This window comes from Paramacrobiotus metropolitanus, unplaced genomic scaffold, assembly GCF_019649055.1.
Source record: "Paramacrobiotus metropolitanus isolate TYO unplaced genomic scaffold, Prichtersi_v1.0 Parri_scaffold0000050, whole genome shotgun sequence".
NCBI lineage: Eukaryota > Metazoa > Tardigrada > Eutardigrada > Parachela > Macrobiotidae > Paramacrobiotus > Paramacrobiotus metropolitanus.
Genome location: NW_026570270.1, coordinates 775,690 through 789,536, shown reverse-complemented (window position 1 = coordinate 789,536; position 13,847 = coordinate 775,690).

Below are 13,847 nucleotides of genomic sequence, written 5' to 3'. Positions count from 1 at the left end.
CACGAGGTGGTGTGTACAGATACAGGAATGTAATCCGTTCAAATCAGAATCAAGTGAAGTTTATTGCGTGGTAATTTTGTTTGTCTCTTTTACGCACACAGATGTCGTAATGCGCAGATTATGTACTGCGCATTTTATGTCAACTTTCGGATCCGGAACAGGCATTGCATGCATTTAACATACTGATCACAATGTCAGCCAGCACGCTTTTACAAGTACATATTGTACTATATGTAAAGAAATATTACGTATTATTACAATATACTAGAGAGTCTGCAGCTGGCCCGCATACGTGCAGTTAAAGGTAGCACATACCTATTAGAGTGTACTGCAGGAAAAGAGTAGCAAGTTGAAAAACTGATCACAGCACACGCGATACATTTTCAATTTCGTCGTTGCATGGCAAGAATGGATTGACGAATTGAACGCTGTGGGTTGACGAATTCGCCGAGTCTCTTGTCGCACAGTTCTGGCTAAAAAATATTTTTTAATCCCATGCTGCCTCGTTTCTGGCCCTCGAGGTCTATACGATGCGTCGTGAAAACCGATCAGCAACAGGGCTCACCACCTCCCTTCCTCCATTAGTTTCCGGCAACTGCATATCCGGTATGAACCGTAAATGTTCTTGCTGTGCAATACGTGCTACTTTACACGCAGCAAAATCTGTGCGCATTTCTAAGCTGCTTGTCAGCCGTGATCAACGAAAATCGTTTCACGATCAGTAAATATTCCCACATTGTGTTACGCCGAAACTGTAAAACGTGAAACCTTTCGTAAAACATAGCCTTGAACACTGCAATCATCACATGTGGAGTACAATGACTACAATCCATTTACCGGAAACATGATCTTGCAGTGAATACACGAGACTTGCATTTCTGTTTGTGCTTACTGGTGTCTAGGGGCTTTCACAAATGGATTCTCCATAAGGAGACTGGGGTGTAATTCTGTGGTACTTGAAAATCAACCTCCGCAAACAAAAATATGAAACCGCAATGTCAAGATAACTTGCCGGCATTCCCACCATACTTAATGATATTATTAATGATATACTTGATGATATTATACCGCTTAATCCCTTTTAGGACGGCTGAGACCTTTACCAGTAATACTGTACACCTAGAGTTTAAGTTTGGAGCTGTAGAACTGCAGCTGGTTATAAAATATGTTTAAATGCGAGTACGAGTACGTAAATGCATTGTACATATACTCGTACATCATGTTCCCCAAGGGTGATAACCGGTGCCTGACCGGTTAAATATGGCCCCGACGAATTTGATACTCTGTTCCTTTATAACGGTTAAGCGTCCCATCTAAACCACACTACCGCATTTCTAGACTTCGTCCACAGATACCGTTAACATGAAAGTAAGGCGCAATATCACGCTCCGTCATTAACCATGGACACACCTTCGCAAACATGGATCGACGTCACTCATTGAAGCCATCGCGATACGTGCCACAAATGCGTGATATACACCAAGGCAGCTTGCACGGGTCCCCGGAAAGTCCCACACCGGTTTCTTCGCATGGAGCTAGCCTAGCAGGGCAAGGCGACAATTAAGCGTTCGCAACCTCGGAACTTCACGTTGTTGCCTTCTTTCGAACCTCAGCAGTCCACTTTCAGAACATTCAAGATCTCACAATTGGTTTTTCATGAGCTGTAGAGAGCTGGATGTCACCGTTGCGGATAACCGCGTCCCCAACACAGATCTTGGCCATCCGACACTTCTTTATTTCTAATATTACTCGCGGTGTAAGCGTTGAGAAAAGTGACAGGGCAATGCGTAGTGGTAGTTTTCTGTTGCGAGAGCTACGGATTCTGTCATGGTACAAGTTCTTGCAACGGTTAATGAAACTTTCACCATAAATCAGTTCAGGACAGACCTCGCGTCGTACTCTGGCCGGCAGCCATAGACTTTGATCATGAGCATAGCAACAAGTATGTATCAAATAAACTGTTTCAGCATCCTTTTTTGGCGATCCCGGCAACGCGCGGTTATTTCAAAAATTCAATGAACAGGAGAGTAAGAACTTTATGTCGTAATCTTGCGTATACGCATCACCGATTACTTTAGGTACTGAGAAAGGTCAGGTCGTCGGCCTAGTCCGCATAATTTCGGAAGTAATTAAATCGGCTGCTGCATCAGAGCGGACTTGCTGCGCGGTGGCCATTAGGATTTTGTAACAGTATCGCGAGACTAAATCAAAAACCACACGTTCAAAACTCTGAAGCACCGACCAACTGAAATTACAAGCAGTTAAAAGTTATATATATTTGTAACTTTTAATATACCGTAGGTATCTAGTGGTCCTGGTTAACTACATCTAAATAAGGAACTCGGAGCACGAGTCTCATTAACACCCTTTAAAGCTCTTGTTGCACAGATTACTTTAACGGAGTGGCTATTTTGCCCCAGTGTGTGGGGGGACAATAACTACTGGGCTATTTTGCCCCAGTGGGGCCCGTCTAATAGTTAGTTGGCTATTTAGCCCCATACTGGGGTTTCATAGTCCTTGGCTATTTAGCCCCATTGAGGGCGTCAGAGTAGCCTTCCGGCTATTTAGCCCCATAACACTTTCGAAGGTAACGGAAAAAATGTTATAGGTTGGTACATTGCCGTGGCCAATCCTGGATTTTTTGGTATGCCAGTGCAAATATTCAGTTGTTAACTTCACCAGTGACATCGGATAGAAATACAAACGGGAGTGCGCCGGTAAAACATTATAAACTGCTCGTATCCATCTCTCTCGCGCTGTTCCCGTTGAGAATGTTGTATAATAATGTCACGTCTTGGCACAGATGTTTATTGTGCCACTCTGGCCGGATAGATACTGAGTAATAATGATAATAATGGAAATACTCGTAGTACCACATAAAATGCGTCCTCTACAGGTCAACACAGTCATGCGGGTTGCTACGCGCTAATATGGCGCGTAGCCACTACACTACATCTTCACCCTTAAAATGAAGTGAAAAAGCAGAACATTATGGCAAAATGTCGAAATAATCTTCCTCGACATTGTAGACGGTATTGACCTTTTCCTTCTTCTTGTTGTCCTTCTGCTGGCATGCCCTCTCTATATGGCCTTTCATGCCGCAACCATTGCATCTGGTGTTTTTATACCAGCATTCTTCTGGCGTATGCCGCCAGGATCCACATCTTTTACATTTCCGCCGGGACGGCATCTCTTCTTCACTTCCACTTTCGTCATCATTCTCTTCCTGTCTCTTTTCTCTACTGCTCTTCTCCTCTTTCTTCACTCTTATTTCTCGCTTCTTAATGTTGTTCACCACATTCTCTTCCACATTAGTTTTTCTCACTCTTTCACGCTTGTTTCATATTTGATAGCAATTTGAGGGCGAACGTCTTCAGCTCTTGCAGCATTAGGTAGCGTCTTGTTGCGTCGCTTTTGACGCCTGCCACGAGCACAGCACTTAAATCTTCTCCAGCACTGTTGCCGGAAAGTCGCATAGGATCGTTTTGTCACGTAAACGTGTCGCGAAGTCCACCAGGCTTTTCTTTTTCGTCCTGCCGAAGACTGAAGAACAGCGCCCACTCGGTTATTTGGTTTGTGTACGGGGCGTAGGCCGTTTCCAGCTTCGTGACCAGTTCACCCAGTGTGAAGTCGGACGGCATCTTGGGTTTGCACATCGAAACTAAAAGCTGCAGGGCCTTCGTGTCCAGACTGTTTATTAGCAAGGCACGGTGCTTGTCCGTATGAAGGTCGGTCAGCACAGTATAATTATCATACAAAAACTTCCACGCCTTCCAGTCCATGGTTTCCGGATTGAACTTGGTCAATTGATCGGTTGTGGTCGTCATTTTCGATCTCTTATTATATAGCGCTCGCTTTCCTCTTCTCCTTTCCCGCTTCAGAGTTCAGAGAATACTACACTTCACGCCAATTGTCACGTCTTGGCACAGATGTTTATTGTGCCACTCTGGCCGGATAGATACTGAGTAATAATGATAATAATGGAAATACTCGTAGTACCACATAAAATGCGTCCTCTACAGGTCAACACAGTCATGCGGGTTGCTACGCGCTAATATGGCGCGTAGCCACTACACTACAAATAAACTCCAAGGTCAGATGCAAGAAATGGCAATAAAATGCAACGATTGTTTTGAAGTCGCGGCAACTCACTTACAAAATAATTAGAAAATGCTAAAAAAATGCCATAAAATGCGGGCCCGTTATAAACCCTCAACAGACAAACAAACTGTTTGCTCGGCTGGCGGGAAGTCGAATCATCATCGACGAAACTGACTCTGAGGCGGACCAACTTCAGACAGAAAACGATCGTCTTGTCGATGACATGTCCAAGCTGCAGGACGAGATTTACCGCTTGCGCAACGGATTTCACCTGCTGTATGAGAATCATTAAACTCTCGTCCAGGTGACCCAACAAGGAGGACTATTGGACCAAACGGTTCAACAGAAAGCAGCACAGATCGTGCAACTACAGCAGCAGATCGCTGCCCTCCCGAGCCAGCTCAAGACCGAATCAACGATTTGAGCCCAACTTGTGCAAAACAGCGCCGTTGGGCAACAGAATTTTGTCCTTTGAGTCGGCCTTCAGCCAAGCCAAACAGGTGATTCAGGGCCAACACAACCGGATCATCAAATTGGAGCCCAGCAATGCCGGTCTGGTCAAAGACTACCAGGCGGCCACCCGACGTATTACTGAACTTAACGAGGACCTGGAAAGGCTAAGCACGGAGAACGCCTGCTTAGATGCGAAAAAATTACTGTACTGCTACCCTGCACTTGTCCATTTATTTTGCAGTGCAGGCGCACGTACGTTGTATGAGCCCATTCACGATTCACATACACGGCCTGCAACTGCGTACAGAGAGCAGGCAGCTGACTGAACGTGAGCGGCTTTAGCTCTCACTCGACTACAGTGCAGTAGGTTCAAACCGTACAAAAGTCTGGACAAGTGCAGGGTAGCAGTACAGTACATCTCTAGAATTTACATTTCGAGATGTCCGCAGAACCACCGACCTTTCCGGACTCGGATACACAAAGTCGACAAGAAAAAGCCAACGAGGCCCTGCGGCAGGACCAACGGTTCTACCAGCAGCCAGTGTATCATCAACGTTACCACGTCAATGGTTCCAAACGGAGCCATCAACGGGACAACCGCCGACCATACCGACGCCCTTGAGTTCAATGAACCAGGGATCATCAGCTGCGACAGTAACGCTGCTGTCACCACCAATCAGGGTCACCGCATCGGCAACTATGGGTCAATAGACCATAGTGACGCCCGCCACTCAGACTCAACCGTCCGTGTCAACCGGATTATTCTTTAGCCCAGCCAGCCGACGTTTGACAACCAGGCGCCGAGCCGAGGATACTTAGGGCCATGTCCATTTGTACCCATGACTGTTCCCGAATATGAACTTTCGCCTGAGCCCACATCTGGTATCAGGTCAAGCTCCAACAAGCAGCACGAAACCAAACCGGGCCAACCCGCCGAGCCCAATGTTCGGGCCATCGGCCCCAACGGGCCAAGCCCAACTACAGCCGGGCCAGAATGTGCCCAATCCACCCGGCGCACCGCCAACGGCGGCGACGCCACCCAGACCGGCAGCTCAGCAAAACCAGGGCCAGAATGCGCCCGTGCTAGTTCAGCTGCCTAATGAAACATACGGGTTGATGGCGTCCAACGGAGCAATCCAATACCCGCCTCAACCGTTGTTGAACCCTCAACAGGGGCATCAGCCGGGCCCAGCGCCATAGGCACTGCAGCTACCGCCACGAGTAGTGGTACAGCAGATAACGCCTGCACCGTTGCCAAATGCCAGTCCGCCAGTGCATGACCTGGTACACATGCAGATGCTGGCCGACTCGTATGCAAAGGCTAATGCAAAGAACAACGCCCGGACCACCCAGCTAACCTTCGACGGCGACAAGACAGCCGTGAAAGGGTGGATTGCCCAGATCAGAAGGATCTGTAAGCAGTCGTCCGACTTTAACAAGCCAGACCCGGACTTCATGAGCCGCATCTTCGCATCGTTGTCCAAACCGGCTAAGGAAGTGCCGTTCCCGGCAGTGCCGGGAACGGCACAGCCGGGAACGGCACAGCCGGGAACGGCACAGCCGGGAACGGCACAGCCGGGAACGGCACAGCCGGGAACGGCACAGCCGGGAACGGCACAGCCGGGAACGGCACAGCCGGGAACGGCACAGCCGGGAACGGCACAAAAGGAACAACGCAGCCGGGAACGGCACAGCCGGGAACGGCACAATGAATGGGACCAGAGACAACACACGGAACAAGAACGGAACAACACAAACGAACAACCCAGGGAACACACAACACGGGAACAACGGCCAAGAACAACAGCCGGGAACAACACAATAAGGAACAACACAATAGAACAACTGCAGAATTAACACAACCGGGAACAACACAATGGAACAACACAATAACGGGAACAACACAATAAAACGGCACAATAGGAACAACAGCCGGGAACAACACAATAAAGAACAACACAGCCGGGAACAACAAAACGGAACAACACAAAAAGAACAGCCGGAACGGCACAAGCTTACAACGGCAACAAAAGGAACAACAGCCGGGAACAACACAATAGGAACAACACAATAAGGAACAACAGCCGGGAACAACACAAGGAACAACACAGCCGGGAACGGCAGCCAGGAACAACGGGAACGGCACAGCCGGGAACGGCACAGCCGGGAACGGCACAGCCGGGAACGGCACAGCCGGGAACGGCACAGCCGGGAACGGCACAGCCGGGAACGGCACAGCCGGGAATGTCTGAGCATGGACAATAAGCTGCTAAATGTTATACCTGTTGAGCGTGACCGCAGAGACGTCGATGAAGTCCATGATTATCCGTCTTACATGGCACGCAATCCAGAGTTGAAGAAATGGATGACGCCGATGGACAGGCCACAGGATAAACAGTTGTTTCCATCGGAACAACGTTTCAGAGATCCACAGTTTTGGCGCGAAACGCAACAGCAGTGTGTTGATAGCCGGATGTGGTACAAGATGTATAAAAGCCGTCGCATGCTAATACTAATTTTACGAAGTACGAAACTAATCGGTTTGTTATCTGCGAAGGTATATTGTGCAGAGTACCCGATCATAGTGGCGCCTGTCCACGGATTTATGTGCCGCACCAATGGCGACAGAAATTAATCGCCTGCTTCCACGAAATTCTTATTCATAAGCAAGCGTACGGTCGGCATGAAAAGCTATATCCGTACTTGGTGAAATTATTTTAATGGCCTGATTGTATAATTGAAATCGAGCGCTATGAAAAGAACTGCGAGGTCTGTCGAAACTCGATTAATGATCGCCGGCATTTTGAAACCTTGAAACGCACAGAGCAATTACACGCACAGAAAGCTGCAGGAAAACGTAAAGTTACCTTTTCTGTGGATAACCCGGCACCAGCAGGTGAATTTGAAAATGGTAGCTTTGTCCCTGCAGATGGCATGAAACCCATTAATATCGGCCCGTGTCCGGTCTCCTACGAAGATAAACAAGCGGAGAAGCAAAGGGAAATAAATTCTCAAATGATTAGTAACTCACCGCCGCCGAAGCCGTCTGAGTTCGTTTCAGAGGATGTCAGAGCGACCTACGATGTCTCGACAAATGTTAATATGAATGAACAGTGGGAAATCTGGAATGAGATTCAGAAACAAAAAGCATTGAGTGAATCTGCAGCTGTCAGTCTAGTCCAACCCACCGTGGGAAATTATGAACCGTCACCGGAAGGTTCAGGAAGAAGCTCGCCCAGGCGTAAAAAGTTCAGTTACAGCCGCAGAATTCGGCGGGAGTATGCAGAGCGCGAGGCTGCAAGTCAGATGTCGGCTGAGACAGTTCAGCCGGCACCGGTGCTACAACAACCGACGGCTAAAAATTTACCGAAACGGTCTCAGGACGTCCGTGAGTCCACAGATATTCCAGCTTGCGTCTATTCGAAGGATGTCATCGAGTTGGCGTACAGGGACGCCCATCTGAAACAGGCACAAGCACAGGTTGAAGTTAATTCGGTAGAACATGATATTTACCGCTTCGAGCCAGAACCCGGTCCGATTGATTGCTTCAAAATGGAGCTGTTTCCAGCTTCGCCGGTCATATTTCAACCCCACTCGCAGGGAATTATCCGCGCTATGACGTCTATGTCTGATGAGCAATTCATGGAGTTCCAGGATGAGTATTTATATACTCAGCCCTTTCTCTACGAAGGAAAAATTCCTGAATCAAACAAGAATGCGGTACTACTGGACGGCGTTTTAACATTAAATGAGTATGGTAATTGTCGAGTCTGCGTCGTTAATGTCTCTGACAAACCGTTGGTTTTAAACGAAGAAACTAACCTTGGCGAAGTCGCGCTCGTCGATGCGGTCTATCAGATGGACTCGCCGGAGTTCCAAGAGAATTGTCAAGAAGAGATCAATGGTGTTCCCTGTGATGACAAGGGCATTCCAGTGCCGGAGAAAATCCATGAATGTGTGGCCATGCAGTTGCCGCCACCTGCCGTCAGTGCTGTTGATCCTGAAACAGAGGAAACTTTCGCAAAGATTAAAGTGGGAGACATTTGTCCCAGCAAGATGAATTGAAGGCTATATTTTATCAGGCAAAATCAGTCTTACCGACTAAAACGCGTCCTGTGGGATGCTGTACCATTTATGAGCACTCCGTGGATACAGGCACCAGCTTGCCGGTCAGAACTCCCCCGTATCGTACATCGTTTGAAGATCGTAAATGGCTCCAAGCTAAAACACAGGAAATGATTAAAGACGGTATCATTGAGCCAACAAATTCGGCGTGGGGAAGTCCTATTTGCATCGTAAAGAAGAAGGATAAATCCAGGCGTTAACCGTGGATTTCCGTAAGTTTAACGAAAGATTAATGGGCAGTAGTTACCCGCTTCCCAGAGTGGACGATATATTGAATGCTCTTGACAAAGCAACGGTTTTTAGCAAGATCGATTTAAAAAGTGGAATTTGGCAAATTAAAATTAAACCAGAAGACCGATGTAAAACAACAATGGTTGGTGAAGAGTTCACGTTTCAATACAAAGTCTTACCTTTTGGGATGAAGGATGCGCCTTCTGCTTTCCAACGCGCCATGGATTTGACTCTTGCGAACATGAAGTGGAGGAACGTGTTGGTTTTTATTGATGACATTATTGTCTTCAGTAAAAACCTGGCTGATCATATGCGAGACTTACAGGAGCTTTTCCTGCGGCTCCAGGAATGCGGCTGGACCATTAATCCTGAAAAAACAGAATTATTTGTTAATTCGATTACCTTTTTGGGTCATACGGTTGATCAGTTTGGTATAAGTACGGATCCAGAGAAAATCCAGGCGGTTAAGGAGTTCGGTCCTATAAAAGATAAGAAAGATATTCTCAGATTTTTGGGCATGGTTGGATATTATCGCCAATTTATTAAGAATTTTCAAGAAATCGCTGAGCCGCTTCAAAAATTAATTCCTAAAAAAGTTACCTTTGAATGGGGAACGGATCAGTGTGGGGCTGTCGCACAATTGAAGGAGGCCTTGGTGACGGCGCCGGTCTTGGCCCGTTATGACCCGGAGGCTTTGTCGCGTGTTATCGTCGATGCCAGTACTATTGCGGTGGGTGCAGTCCTTATGCAATGTCCCAAGGATAAACCAACTGATGTGCCGACGAACTGGAGACCTATCGCATATTTGAGTCGCAAGTTGACAGAGACGCAAAAAAGACTGTATTTCCCTACTGAGCTTGAGGCCTATGCAGTTATTTGTGCTCTTAAAAAATGGAAACACTATTTGTCTGATTATCAGTTTGAAGTTCAAACTGATCACCAAGCCTTGGTCTTCCTAAATAATATGCGCGATGCCGCTGGCCGCCTCGGCCGCTGGGCGTTGTATATCCAGCAGTTTAACACTAAACCTGTTCACATACCTGGCAAAGAGAACGTTATTGCTGATGCCCTGAGTAGAAATCCAGGAGAGCAACCGGAACCCGACTCCGACGACTCGGATATCGAATTTGACTACCGACAAACTCACCCTTTCGCCGGTGATGCAGCGATGATTGAATGCTGCTTTGCGGTTTTGGAGAGAGATTATGTGGACATCCGGTTCGAAATGATGTCGGCTGAAGTGAAGGCAGTCTCCCAGGAGGATATGCAGGCCTTCGACACTGATAAAGTCCAAAAGTTGATTACGGATGATAAAGCCTCACACTGGGCTGAGGAGCAGTCTCGCGATGCCCGGATTGTCCGATGGCGACTGCTCCTAGAGAATAAAAAGGAAAAAATGTCAGAGCACGAGAAATTACACCTAAACAAATTTGTAGTGAAACAGGGCGTTGTATACTACAAGTTTGAATTAAACCGGAAGATCTATTACTGCATGTATGTACCTGTTCACTGGCGGCTTCAGTTCCTTCAGGATAACCATGATTCCCCGTTAGCAGCACACTTGGGCGTCCTGGCCACCTATAAGAGGATGTATAAATATTTTTATTGGCCCCGTATGTTCGAGTCCGTTAAAAGTTATTGTGCCTCTTGCCCGGCGTGCCTTGCACAAAACCCTCTTGCTACGGCACCGGCCGGTGCTCTCCAGTCAAATCCGACGGTTCCTCCCCGGTTAGTTTGGGCAATCGACGTTGCTCCGGCCCTTCCAACGACGGAATCTGGAAATAAAAACATAATAATCGCTGTCGATTACGGGAGCAAATATATAGTCGCAGAGGCAGTTGAGAGAAATGATGCTGCCACATTGGCGTTATTCTTTTATCGTCGTATTCTCACAGTCTTTGGTATGCCTGTACACATTACCTCGGACCGCGGCAGCAATTTCATGTCTGAAATGTTTCGGGAGCTTCTCGCTCTCGCTGGTGTTGCTCACGCACCGACGGCGTCAGGCCACCAGCAGGGTAACGGTCTTGTTGAAAAACGTGTAGGGGAAATCAAAAAGGCGTTGGCGAAGTATGTTAATGAACAGCAAAGTGACTGGGATATATTCCTCCCAGCACTTTGTGCGGCATTTAACAGTAAGGTTGTGGAGCGAACGTGCCGTTCACCATTCTTCATGATGCACGGCACCGAGATGCGCTTACCGATAAATAACTTCTTGCCATTTGAAGAGGATTTCGTAATTCCCGCTCACATATATGTACAGCAGATGCAGCGTGGCCTTGGTGAGGCCTTGGACTTGGTGAATGCAGAAGAGTTTCGCCATAAACTTAAGGACAAAATTCGTTACGATGCAAATATTTCACATGTATCGTATAAACCGGGAGATCAGGTTCTGGTGTACGTACTTCATCGGAAAGTGGGGAAGAATCCATCCCTTATGCCCCGTTGGACTGCTGGATGGGAAATCGTGCGTCAGTCAGGACCGGTGCATTATGTAGTAAAAAGTAACCGGCGCGGAAATGTCAAAACTGACACTGTACATGTCAGCCGTTTAAAGCCGTATAATTTCCGCGACGTCGATACTATTCTACAAGACGAGCACTTACCGAAATTACTCGACTGTGTGGAAAAGGAATGCCCCGATGAATTAGCTGAGGCGCCCGCGCCGCCGCCGGTGATTCCATCCGTTGACTCAGCATCGTCGCGCCTTGATGCTGAGTATGCTGAATACCTGGATAACCAGATGGAGGCAGTTCCATTGCTCAAAACCCGCTCCGGGCGTGTGGTGAAACCTGTGGAGAGATTTATTAATCAGAACAACGACAAAAAGCGTAAAAGAGACCCGTCGGGTGATGCTAAAAAGCGTATGCTACAAATAACAGAGATCCGGCTATTCTGAATGTATCCCAGCTGGGAGGGGGCCAATCTGAACCCGTTGCGCCGTCGGCTGGTGATTCCCCGCCCATTACCTGTAACGCGATGGAAATTGTACCAGCACAATCATCGAAGCCTTCCCTGGCCGTTGTAGAAGATAGAATCCTACCAGCCGCGGCTTGGGCACGTCCGATTGAGCAGTTCTGGCCACAAGGCGTAATATCCGATGACGCCATTGATAAGCAGGAATTCTGGAAGTATCGACAAATGGAGTGTAGTGACATGATGTTGTGGGACGCCGTTGTTGATGGAGATTGCACTCTTGAGGAATCTGCATACGCGGCCTGGCATCTTCCTTTAGTTCTAAAAGTAAACGGCATTATTTGCCATTATGGAGAAAAACAGGACATTGCAAAAAGGGTACCTAAAATTCTCATTCCTTATCAGTGGCGTAAAATCTTAGTTGAGTCTGTACATCGGCGGTTGTTGCATAAGTATAACAGTAATATTACGCCGTATGATTACTTGTATAGAAGTCTTCGTCTCTTCTGGCCGGAAATGAGGCGTGATTGTGATAATTTCATAAAAATCTGTACCTTATGCAGTAACGATTAAATCACCAGACGGCCGTGTAAATTTGTACATTTATTTTATTTCATTTTATTTTTGAATTTTAAGAATTGAAATTTTTACTCTCTACTGCATTAAATTGCCTGGAAAATTCCCAAAACTGTTTGTACGTACAGATTGACGGTGTGTATTCGCCATTGGACAGTCCGCGATGACGTAGTAGCGTTCGTTGCTCTTTTTGCATATCAGCTGCGTAGGAAAGCTGCTGATAGCTGGCCGCAAATGATATTCATGCCTGCAAGATCAGCGTTAGTCGTCAATTTGCTTTCAGCCTCGTCTGAATTTCCTCTTTTTATACACTGAATTTGTGGCTAAAATTACTGTATATTGCTGCAATGCATCGTCCGAAAGTACCGCCACATCCTTCTCATCAGCATGAGGATACCACGAGTTCCTCGGAGGATTCGGTGCTAGTTGAAGCGGACATCCCGCCGCCAGAGAATCCTGATCCTCACGTCGGATGGCCAGAACCGACATTTGAGTGGTCCCATCGCATGGTGGATTGTGGCCTTCGCCCGTCTCCGCATGATTATGCTCGTGGAGCGCTGAGCTACATTCCTCCCTCTGGTTTGCAACGTTCTCATTACACTCCTGATGCTGATTACGTGGAATTGCACCCGGATACTCGCCTGCGCTTCCGGGGCAAGATTTTTCACAATGGTTCGCAGATGACGGTGGACAAATATAACCGCTTTGTCCACACTCTGGATCTGTCAAAGGACGCACACTATACTTTACTTCGTTACCTGCGTGTGGACTTCCGGCAAGGATGGCTTATCGGGCAGATTGTCTACGAACTCCGTCGGAACCACGGCATTAATGTTGTGCGTAATCCAGTAGAGTTCCTCACCGCTTTGAATTATCATCCGGGGGAGAGTGGTGACCGTGGAGCTGTCGTCACACTCGTGGACGTCTATAATCAACACATTACGGACGATGTTTCGATGATTGATGAAGACTTACGATTGGAAGCGGAGCAACGTTATTATCAGCGCTTGGATGCTGTGCAGCACCGCCCATCGGGCCAGCAGCGGCAAGGACTGACACTTCGATGGTCGCTGACGGAAGGACAGGAGAAACGCGGCCCGGGCAAATTGGATGCTTCGATTGCCAAACGTCATCGCCCACGCCGTGATGACGATGATGACAATATGGGCGCTGCGGTGTAATGAGGATTTTCCCTGCAATCACAGCCCTGTTTTAGTGCTCTCTTATTTTAGCTTCTGTATTTTTCGTTTTACGGAGGAGCATTACCTTTGGTGTTCGGCATTTTACTCCAAGTTCATAGAATATTGTACAGAACCTGTTTTCCGTTTACATTTAGCTCTTTAACGTTATTTTTACAGCCTGTGCAATGTGCAGCTATTCTACGAACTAGCTTACCACTCATTCTCTGGAACGCAGATTTGGCTGTTCAGAAATAAAGCGGTTTA